Here is a 12,068-nt window from a genome sequence, read left to right as displayed (position 1 = left end):
TACAAAAATTCTTTTTTTACATTTAAAAAATGTTATCATGCTCAGACACAGCATTTCTTATTGTATTCTTCAAATAAGTTGTGATATATTTTGAACTATTAAAAATTATTAATGTAGAATCAGAATTCATAGCATACTTAATTTTTCTTTTGTATAAAACTGCTTTTTTTGTTTGTGTTGAATGAAACATCATGTATTATAACTACACTATTGATGCACATAGTCCAGTATATCCTTTCTCTTGAATGAAGTCCCAGTCTGCATACATGCTATTTTCTATAGAATGTAATAGATACAATTCAGCCTGAGTTACAATCATTTCACCTACAGGTGATTCTTGCTTATCCTAATTTGGACCATAATTTCCATTATTAAGTGGAATGGTTGTTAGGTGAAACATTATGTGACTACACTGGTTAGTGACAGCAGTTCCAGTAGTCCCAGTTGCAGTCATTACATAAGAACCATGCCATTGTTAGCTGAAGACTTCACACTTCTGTTGTGTCACATTTGCCTACATTCTGCTTCATCTCTTCTACCTGCCTATCTCTCCTTATCCTGCCCTCAGTTCTCTGACCTTTTGCCGCCTACCCCTTCCTATCTCCACTAATGATGATCTCCTCCTCCTCCTCCTCCTCTTCCTCCTCTTCCTCCTCCTTCTCCTCCTCCTCCTCCTCCTCCTCCTCTTCCTCTTCCCTGCTGACAAGCCAAGCTGCTTTGAAAGATCTTCACTATATCTTATGCAGGGCCAACAATTATTTCACAAAACAGAAGGAAGATGATGACAAAGATCAGTGAGAGGGGGTGGATGGGGCAGAAAAAAAGCAGGGTGCAGTGCAACCAAAAGAGCAGAAATGGAAGGAGAGTTGAAGCATATGATCTAGTTGTAAATGTGGGAGGGTTGCTAAGAACCTGAATTTTGATCAAGTGACTACAAGGAGGCTACAATGGCCGTAACTTCAAGGACTGGTCATAACTACCATTCATTAAGTGCCATTGTAAATTAACAAACTAACATAACCATCATGGAACAAATGGTAGTTAAGCAAGGATTACCTGCATCACCATGTTTGCATATGCAGACCACTAGAAATACATAGTTATCAAATATATATAGTAGCTAAATTCTAAAATCTAAATTGCATTTTCTCAATGAGAAAAAGATACATTCACAGATGGTTTTCCTTGTAATTAATTCATAAATATATCAACTGGCTGTTTACTACTGATGAAAACATCTAATTTCAGCCGTTTTCATTGCTTTTTGTCCACATGCTCAATAGCCACTAATCACTGCACCTATTCCCTCACACTTAACCACATAGGAAATTCTGCCAAGCAAGTCTTATCTGAGCCAGTGTCACAGCTATTCTCCAGACAAACCAATTGGGTATCTATAAACTTTGATGAGCTTGTCATTTTAACAACCATAGTCCCTTCAGAATAAGCTGCGGGTCTTTATATCCCAGTCAGATCTCTAAATCAACTTGTCTCTTTTTCAGATAATTCAGCTTACCATATTCACAGCTGCCAAATCATTCCAATGCAAAATTAATATTTAAATCTTGCATCTGAATATTTTATCTTCTACATTCATAATTTGTAATTCCACAGGGGAAAAATTATGTGAACTTTCATCAAGCTCTTATAAATTTTAAAAAGGCTTGATACATGATGCATACAAGTTTGCTGGGAATATGGCTGTTTAAGTTGGACTTCTTTGGGGGTGTAGAAGTGAATTTTAAATCATACTTTAATTATGATAGCTCATGAAGGTCAATTCATGAGTGCTTACTATTCATAATATTTACCTGTTTGGTAAATAACCAGAGCAAAACAATGTCCCATCCAAGTGTCAAATTTGCTGGATTCCAAAACCGTGACTCAAAAATCTATGAGCTGCTTAAATTTTTGGTCATTGTTATGCTCCTCCAGTTGCATTTGAAGTCTTTGGTTCAGTAGGGACATCTCAATTCAGAATGAAATTTGCTATTACCTGTAAAGCATGAACAATGTGCTTCTGGGTCAGTGCCATACACAAAACAGTTCTCAAGAGCAGATATCTGTAGGGAAGATTCTTGGCAAGCAATGAACTCATAATCAGAATACAGAACTATGGAGAATTTGGCAAAGAAGCAGAATACTATTTTCTAAAAATAAAAGAAAAACATCTGTTTATAGGAGCCAAGACCAAAGATGTCATAAAATGCACGCAGAATTCTGCCTGACTAAATCTACTCCTAGTAACAAATAGTAAACATCACTGTTAAACATTAGTACTTTTGAATAAGTATTTTGATGAATATGGATTCTAAGATGACAGATGCAATTTATACTTATCAAAACCAATGAATAGAATGTGTCCAATATTACTTATTTTTCTAGCTTTACAAGACGTTGACATTTGTCACTGTAGCAACACATTGTACTGATGGGATGGATCTGTCTTATAATTTTCATCAACACCATAAAAACTATTATAGAAAATGCAAAGATGTATTAAATGTTGCACTTTAATCTAGCTGGTTAGAAAACAAGTGCATGTCCTGCTTACACTTTTTTTCAAACAATTTGTAAGTTTCCACTTCTTGACCTCTAACTTTCTTTGAAACAACTTTAATCAACTTGATTTTCAAAGATGCTTTAAATATTAAATCAGTACAGTATGGTATTGCATTGTGGACAACAAATCCATAATGTGGCTTTAATTTGAGTTTATTGATTGGTTACACTGATAATGTGCCATCCTTTCATATGTTTAAGGTGGTATATTTAAGATACTGTTCCAGATTTCCCCCAAAACCACTCTGTAAAGACATCTGAGCTAAGAGAGAATGGCTGTCTTACAGTCAAATAATGAATTTCCATTACTGGGGAAAGACTTGAGTGTAGATTCCCCTAATACTACTCCAACTTCTTAACTGCAGTGAATCTCAGTGTGATCTGTGAACCCAACCATTGTGGCTATACATTGCATTTGATCTAGGTTTTTAGTCAACAAATCATGGTTTCAAAATGATTCAGTTTCATATTTGTATTGAACCATAGAGTATATTGTGTGCATATATGTATCAATATTTTTATGGATATGTATATATCTGTATTTATATAATCTATATAGCAGAATAATAGAGTTGGAAGGGACCTTGGAGGTCTTCTATATGTGTCTGTAACTTTCTTTACACATATGATGTCAAACTATATCTTATTGCAATGTCATATTCCTATTCTAGGATAATAAAAAGACATTATAATAATTGTGCACAACTAAACTGTGTAACCAAAGCCATTTTTTATGCATATCACAACTATGAACACCAAAAGATCTCTCTCTCTCTCTCTCTCTCTCCCTCTCTCTCTCTCTCTCTCTCTCTCTCTCTCTCTCTCTCACTCTCTCTCTCTCGTTACATTTAGGATGTTAACTGACCTTCGTTGAAGTTTATGAACTGTGTGAGCATACTATAAACAAATGTGCAAGATACAATGCACATGAAGCAATGAAATCTGTTCTTGAAAGAAAACTATATTCATCAAAATTATTCAGTATTCATCTCTTTCTTTTATAGAACATTTAAGGAATTGTTCCAATTTAAATGAGACAACTCTTTCAAAATATTCATTCAAGGCTGCACAATGTTTCAAATACTATACAAAAAAAGTACTTCAGAACACTTGTTTGTAATTTTTTTTTAAAATAACCTACCTTCTTTCTTTAAATTCCAGGAAAAAAACTAGCTGACAGGTACTATGTTTGCATCTTCATGAACTCCAAAAGTCTGAAGTATTACAGAACTCCATTATACTGTATAAGGGTAATAGCTGGACTATCGTCACATAGTCCATAGTCCTTTCAACATATGAAAGGACAGATTCAGCTTCATCAAACCTGAGAAAGAATTCAAGTTTGAGCAAAACACAAGCCTAGAACTATTCTTTTTTCCTTTCTTCTAATCAATCATGTCATATTCTTGGAGACTGCCAGAACAAGTCTCTGCAGTTTTCTTGGCAAGGTTTTTAGAGGTTATTTGCTTGCCTTCCTCCTAAGGCTGAAATAAAGTTAGGTCACTCAACTGACTTTGTGCCAAGGTGGGACTAGAACTCACTATCTTCCACTTTCTAGCTTAACATTTTAACCACTACATCAATCTATGCCTCTGTTTATTGTTTAAAGTAAAGATAAAGGTTCCCCCGCACATGCGTACTAGTCGTTTCCGACTCTAGGGGCCGGTGCTCATCTCCGTTTCAAAGCCGAAGAGCCAGCACTTGTCCGAGGACGTCGCCATGGTCATGTGGCGGCATGACTAGACGCCAAAGGCGCACGGAACACTGTTACCTTCCCACCGTAGTGGTCCCTATTTTTCTACTTGCATTTTTACATGCTTTCGAACTGCTAGGTTGGCAGAAGCTGGGATAAGTAACAGGTGCTCACTCTGTTACACGGCACTCGGGATTTGACCCGCCAAACTGCCGACCTTCTGATCGACAAGCTCAGCGTCCTAACCCACTGAGCCACTGCATGGCTAATGATCAGCTTAATAAAAAGTCATGCTAGCATAATACATTTATTGAAAACTTGTCTAATGAAAAAAATCATATCAGCATGATAGCAAACACATTCAAGCCAGCAATGTTGTATCAAAGATGGGCATAAAAGCAGTAAAATCAACTAAGGCTAATGAGCAAAAAGCTAAATCTCATGAAGATATTACTAAATATTATCTGCAGTTAATATTCTGGAGCCCAGAAGAAAAACAATTGTTTCGCTATGTCCTAAACAAAAGTAAAGTTGTCATTATGTCCAGATTTAGATTTATTGGAAATTGCTGATCAGACTATCACACTTAGTTCTGTTGAATAGGGTAAAAGAGAAAATAAAAATAATTGGTTAATTTAGTTCTCCATCCAGTTCTACATTCAACTTCTTCCCAATAACATGTCCTACCTCTTAGTAACTTCCCAACTCTCAGCTCAGTGGGGTGGGAAAAGGGAGCCTTTACTTACATATTTACTCAGGGATAATTTCCAGAGAGACTTTGTTATTTCAATCATTCTTGATTAGGAACAATTAGGAAGGACATTCAGGAATATAAATCTGATTTTTCTTTATGCATGTATTCTGTAATTGAATCATGAGCTAAATTGGCTCTTAGCTGATAATCTGATTTTGCTGTGATCTTTATTTCTATTTATGTTATTTTGTTTTTGGCTTAGTGCTGTTTTATTTGTTCCTATTTATGCCTGTTGGATTTTGAAGATTATACCATATATGTGTTAATTGTACCATTTATCTTACATAAGCCACCAGGAGTCTTTTTTTATTGGAGCAGGCTATAAATGGATTAAACAAACAAGCAAACAATGAAAATAGTTGTGATACATTGTGACTTGCATGATCTATGTGATATGTGAGTCAAAATTGGAAAAGAAGATGGGAACTACAGTCCAAACAAGAATAAATATACAGAAACTTACATAACCTACCTGTAAGTATTAGTATCAGGCTGAACAAAGTAAACAAAGTTGGAGTTGGTATACCTCAAAGCAAAATATCTATTGGATTACTGCTGAAGAATCAGTGGTGCCTTGCCATGGCTTTGTAATGATATGATCCAAGAGCAAAAGTGGGCTTGTGTGATCTTCAAAGGTAAACTGGCATTATCCAAATACCACAAGAATAGGAGAAGTACATGGAAAGTTCTGGATGAATATTGGTCATTGTGATTAAATAATTCTGTTCCATTTCTTATTCTGATTTGACCTTTGAGCTGCCAGAAAGGCAGAAAGACATTTCCTAGCATAATGCAGATATTTCTAGCATTTGGACATGGATTCCTTCTTTCTTTTTTTTTTAATCCCATTTATATCCCGCCCTTCTCCGAAGACTCAGGGCGGCTTACCATCTAAGCACAAATCAATGTGCTTAGCAATAGCCTTCATTCTATGTATATGCCTGCTTATTAGGGCTTTCGCCCCCCCCCAAGCGGCATTATTACAAAGTCAGCTTATTGCCCCCAACAATCTGGGTCCTCATTTTACCTACCTCGGAAGGATGGAAGGCTGAGTCAACCTTGAGCCTGGTGGGATGCGAACCTGCACTAATTGCAGGCAGCTGGTGTTACTTAAGGAGGCATTAGCCCACTGCTCCACCAAGGCTCTTGTTTATTCCACTTTCAAACAGTATAATCCACTATGGATATTGGTGAGCTGACACTGGGCTTGAGAAGTACATAAAAAGAGACAATTGTGTAGGGATGTTGAATCAGCACACCTATGAAATAGTTATTGAAACTATTTTCCTCTTTCTGAGTGTGTGTGTATTTAAAAAATGTATAAAAATGTTTATCTGAGCATGTACAATCACAAGCAAGTGAGAACATTAATGAAAGTTTAACAAGTTATAAAGAAGGAACCATATGCCAGGTTCACATATCCACAGTATTTCTACAAGTAACAATTGAAAGATGAAAATATATAATTTTTTTAAAAAAATGTGAGGATAAGTAAAATAATGAAATCCCAGGTCAAATGAATTTCTATCTAGGATTCAGATTAATACATATATAGAAAAAAATGACTATGAGGCTGTTTCTTTCTCTCTAGGGGAAAAAGCTGTCACTTCCATCACTAGAAATAGCACTTTGAGAAACTGATACATTTGTAGGTAGAAAATGTGTCTCTGCACACTTTTTATTGCTTTACTATAGAAAAAGAAGGAAAAAGAGCAAAATAAACAGAAAACAAACATAAATATATTGCAATACATAGGGGAAAACACTAAATGTTAACTACATGAACAATATTGATCAGTCTTTCTATTATATTGATAAAGATCCTCTTCATAAACAAAGAGAAAATATATATCAATCCAATATTGTAAATCCCAATTGCCATTATCCTGTAAATTGCATTATAAATCTTGAATGCCTTCTACCACACAAAAAAGAACAAACTTTTTCATATTCCTTATACTGGCTATTTCATTATAAATTTCAATTTTGGGGAATGTAATTAAAAACTGCAAAAGATATAAACTGATTTTATAATTAGGACCTAGATTTTTAATGGGTTGAAAATTAGCTACTACAGCATAACTTTGAATTATATTATAGAACTTGGAATAACACAACAAAAGATACCTTGCTAATTATTGATAATTACAAAGATGATAGAATATGTTTTTGGAATATATCAAGAATGCACTTAAATGAACAATGTATGTATTTCAAATATGATAACTACTATATAATGAAATAGGGGAAATGAGGGTTACCCAAAAATTAAGTTTCTAAGATACCATAGGCTAATTTGGAGCACTGTATTGAAATTAGATAAGACTTAAAAACAGGACATGGATAAGTATCTGTGGAAATGTATTGATAATTGTTCTAATTGACTCTGTCACAACCAGAAATGTATTAATTTGATTTTGATATTATGATTAAGGGAATTAGAGAGGGAATTTTTGTTGATCTATTCTGACCTATGTACTAAAAGATTTTGCTACTGGACTTTTGATTATCCAATCACCACATTGCATCATAAATATTTTGGATGTAAAATTAGAAAATTAATAAAAGTTGTTTTTTTAAAAAAACCTGTATTCACATCTTTAAGCCATATAACTTTTTCTGAATATGTATTAAGAAACTGAAAGATATTTAAACCAACAGTTTGAATATCTTTGATATCTAATCAACAGTTGGCAAGAAAAACCAACAGTATAGGATGAAACTTGATGAAACTTGCTTGATGCCAATAACCGTGAGATGGATCTTGATATCCTAGTGAACAATCTATTCTATTCTAAAATTCTAACAAATAAAATATATACCTTAACATTTAACATTCAATAGGAAATATGTAGATTTAAATTTATCCAAATATATATTTCAAAAGTGTAGTACTTAAGGAGTTTCAAATTCTGCTACATTTGGATGAAATTGTAAAATATTTTCAGAAGGAAGATCTATTTGCATTGCTTAAACTAGGATTAAGCCAGAACACACATTTATTTTGTGAATAAGGGCCAGTATTATTTTCCTGGGCTCCAAGATCACTGCAGATGGGGACTGTAGCCAAGAAATTAAAAGACGCTTGCTCCTTGGAAGGAAAGCCATGGCAAATCTAGACAGCACACTAAAAAGCAGAGACATCACCCTGTCAACAAAAGTGTGTATAGTCAAGGCTATGGTTTTCCCAGTTGCAATGTATGGCAGTGAAAGCTGGACCATAAGAAAGGCTGAGCGCCAAAGAATTGAAGCCTTTGAACTATGGTGCTGGAGAAGACTCCTGCGAGTTCCTTGGACTGCAAGGCGATCAAACCGGTCAGTCCTAGAGGAGATTAACCCTGACTGCTCTTTAGAAGGCCAGATCCTGAAGCTAAAACTCAAATACTTTGGCCACCTAATGAGAAGGAAGGATTCACTGGAGAAGAGCCTAATGCTGGGAAAGATTGAGGGCAATAGAAGAAGGGGACGACAGAGAATGAGGTGGCTGGATGGAGTCACTGAAGCAGTAGGCGTGAGCTTAGATGGACTCTAGAAGATGGTAGAGGACAGGAAGGCCTGGAGGAACATTGTCCATAGGGTCGCGATGGGTCGGACACGACTTCGCAACTAACAACAACAACATTAGAGTTCTATTCCAATTATTTCAGCTTTTGATGCTGGAAGTAATGTAGAATTTTAATTTAAAAAATCAACCAAACTTTACTGAGATATCAGAAGACTCATATAATCACTTTTAAGTTATGGCCTATATGGTATGGCCTATATTGACTTGAAGGGACGCGGTGGCTCAGTGGGTTAGGATGCTGAGCTTGTCGATTGGAAGGTTGGCAGATTGGCGGGTTGAATCCCAAGTGCTGCGTAACAGAGTGAGCGCCTGTTACTTGTACCAACTTCTGCCAACCTAGCAGTTCGAAAGCACGTAAAAATGCAAGTAGAAAAATAGGGACCACTACGGTGGGAAGGTAACAGCGTTCCATGCGCCTTTGGCATCTAGTCATGCCGGCCACATGACCATGGAGACATCCTCAGACAAGCGCTGGCTCTTTGGCTTTGAAACGGAGATGAGCACCGGCCCCTAGAGTCGGAAACGACTAGCACACATGTGCGGGGGAACCTTTTCCTTTACCTATATTGACTTGATTATTTGAATTCAATAGACAAATAGAGTCCTGACTATATGATGAATGATATAACTGAAAATCACTAAAATTAAAAACTAGTTAGTTAATTAGTTAGTTTATAGCATTTACATGGAGAGCTGACTGCAACTCTGGGCAACATACAATAAGGATATAGATATAGATAAAGAGAGAGAGAGAGAGGGATGGATGGATTAGTTAATAGATAAATAAATAGATAAATAAATAGATATATAGAGATGAAAGAGATGAGAAAGATGAAAAATACACAAACACACACACATCCACACACACACATAATAATAAAAGTCTTTGTGCCATTACATCAGTCCATTCCAATCACATAGGGAAGGTACATTGCGAACCTCATCAGTTTAACAATTCCAATTGGCAGGATCCACGAAGGGTGCCTTCTCTGCCATTGTTCCTGGCCTTTGGAACATTCTCTCCCCAGAGGTGAGGCAGTCCCCACTTTCCTGGCCTTTCTGAAATGGCTAAAGACATGGTTCTGCCATCTCACTTTGGGTTCACAGGAGAACACACAGCAGAGGGATAGGTTAGCACCCTGAAAGTCCTCCCCTTGTCATTGAATTAGCCTTTAGGTTGAATTTTAATTATCCTTGCCTATATTTTTATGTTTCCTTTCATTTTTTTATGTTTTTAGTATTTTATTATTACACCACCCAGGGTCCCTCTATTTATTTGATGACTAAAATAAATAAATTATCCAACCAATGTGTCATATGACAACAGTACTTTGTATAAAGAAAATCTAGAGGTTGTCATTCCCATAGCTGAGTCCTTCGGGAATAGGGCGGTATAGAAATTTAATTAAATAAATAAATAAATAAATAGCTATCAAATTGCTTGAAATAAATGTGCAACCTTATTTTTAATATTATTTATTTATTAGATTTGTATCCCACATTTTATAGAAGAGTTCAAGATAGCAATAAATATTAAAAGTAAATTTTAAAATGTGAACAAGCACAGAGAAATTAGGCTGTTATTTGATATATTTGATATATTTAATTAACAATTTAGACAGTTTCCCTGTCTTAACTCTGATTCTGATCTTGCACAATCAACATGCATTATTACTGAAACTTGCTCAAAAATATAAACATCATTTATTTTGCCATTTTATCTGGTTTGCTTGAATTAATAAAGATAAATTATGATTGTTGAAAAATAAATAGCACTCTAATACAATCTCATTAGAACTCAAGCTGTAAAATACTTTTTAAACATATGTGACTGTCAGCAATAATGACTCATGAATATGCAGATTCTTCACTTTTAATATATTTTCTTTTGAGATCGCATAACATAAATTGAACAGTTTTAGATAACAATATTGTTTTGTAAGAGGAGTGTAATTCTGCTTTGAGACGGATTATGTCAAAGTAGTCGGTGAAATCAGTTACAGCAAATAAAAGAAGGCATTTTCCAAGCTTTCAAAACACGTTTAAGACCCAAATATTGATGGCAAAACCTCAAAAACCAAATGCACACTTTTGTAAGTATAACTACTAAACAAATGGCAATTTCTTTAAAATGACTCATTTGTAGCAAACACCAGCAAGCTCAATAATACAAGTTCTCTAATGATAGATAGGTGATAGGTAGAAAGTTAGAATGATAGGCACAAATATACCAGTGAATAAGGACATTTCTGCAATATTTTTTTTTATTCTAGACAAAAGTCAAAATATATCTTTCTTAACTTCAAAATGTAGCAGCACAGAAAATGAGATGGCTATAAGCCAAATTTAGTGAGCACACACAAATTGACTTGAGTACTTAATTTTTTTTAGTCATTAATTAATTTATTATTTATTCAAGCATTATTCTTGTAAATACTCTGGAAAGTTTAAATGTTAACTTAAAACTGATTCCCACTATTTCTACAGACAACATTACAAGTTAGACTGAACGTAGTTGAGGAACATGAAGGTTTCATCATTACTGCAGCTATCTCATCTCAAAGTTTTAAGACTGTACTATAAGTAAGCTTTAATATTCTGTAATATGTCAGTTGCCAGAATACTCAGCTTTTCATAGAGTGGGCACTTATTCGGGTTCATTGCAAATCAAAGAAATATTCAGTCATCAGAAGTTTCCTATAGCTTTGCTAGGGACAGTACTATTTTAAGAAATCCTCAAAGTTGCAGCATCTGCAAGTTAACCTCCTTGACAGAAATAACAAATTCTTTTATAAAGAATAGAACACTTCTAATTTGCTGCATCTGAGATAACTGTATATGACATAAATTTACCTGCTGTAAAATAACATAGTGAAACTCCCCCCCTCCCCTATAAATTGTAGTTTATTTAGAAACTATCAGTCATTGCTCAAGGTCAGCCAGCTTGATATATATAAAATGCAGTTCCTGGCTACTTTATAAAGAAAGGCTAAGCAAAGAATCACTACATAAGGTAGACAGCCATCTAAGATGATAAAGACAGACGACAGACAGACAGACAAACAGACAGACACACGGACAGACAGAGACAAACACATAAGCAGTACCTGGCTGGATTGGACTACTTGTCTAGTGCCCTGCAGGATTGGACTGTTCTCACAGTGACCAACCAACTGCACAATGAAGTCCACTAGTCTCCTACAAGATGGCCTTCAGACGCAATCACACCATCATCAAGGCTAAGAGCTACTAATTCCCAGTAACTTCTATATATTGGCCCAACTCTACTTTCAGGCCATCACAGTTGGTAGTGCAAAAGTAGGGCTTCAGCAAGTATTAGACTGAATAGATAAGTGAGCACAGCTTTACACACTCATGTTTTACAAATCTGACTACTTCTTATGTCTCTGTATTATTATCTATCTTAACTGTAGTATTCAGAATATTGTTGTAAAATTGGTTATAATTTTATATGTCTTTGAGTATGTGTGTGT

At 35.2% G+C, this 12,068-nt stretch overlaps 1 protein-coding gene across 5 annotated transcripts in view; it reads right to left on the bottom strand.

Annotated features, from left to right (window-relative positions):
• TENM2 (teneurin transmembrane protein 2) overlaps positions 1-12,068 on the bottom strand; it is a gene marked incomplete at its 5' end in the record, with an annotated part of 970,964 nt that overhangs the window by 682,602 nt on the left and 276,294 nt on the right. The gene's annotated exons all lie outside the window — the stretch shown is intronic.

The sequence above is a fragment of the Vipera berus genome, assembly GCF_964194415.1.
Source record: "Vipera berus genome assembly, chromosome: 2".
Classification (NCBI taxonomy): Eukaryota; Metazoa; Chordata; class Lepidosauria; order Squamata; family Viperidae; genus Vipera; species Vipera berus.
The sequence above is the reverse complement of the archived record's forward strand: the minus strand, read 5'-3'. Positions and strand labels throughout refer to the sequence as shown.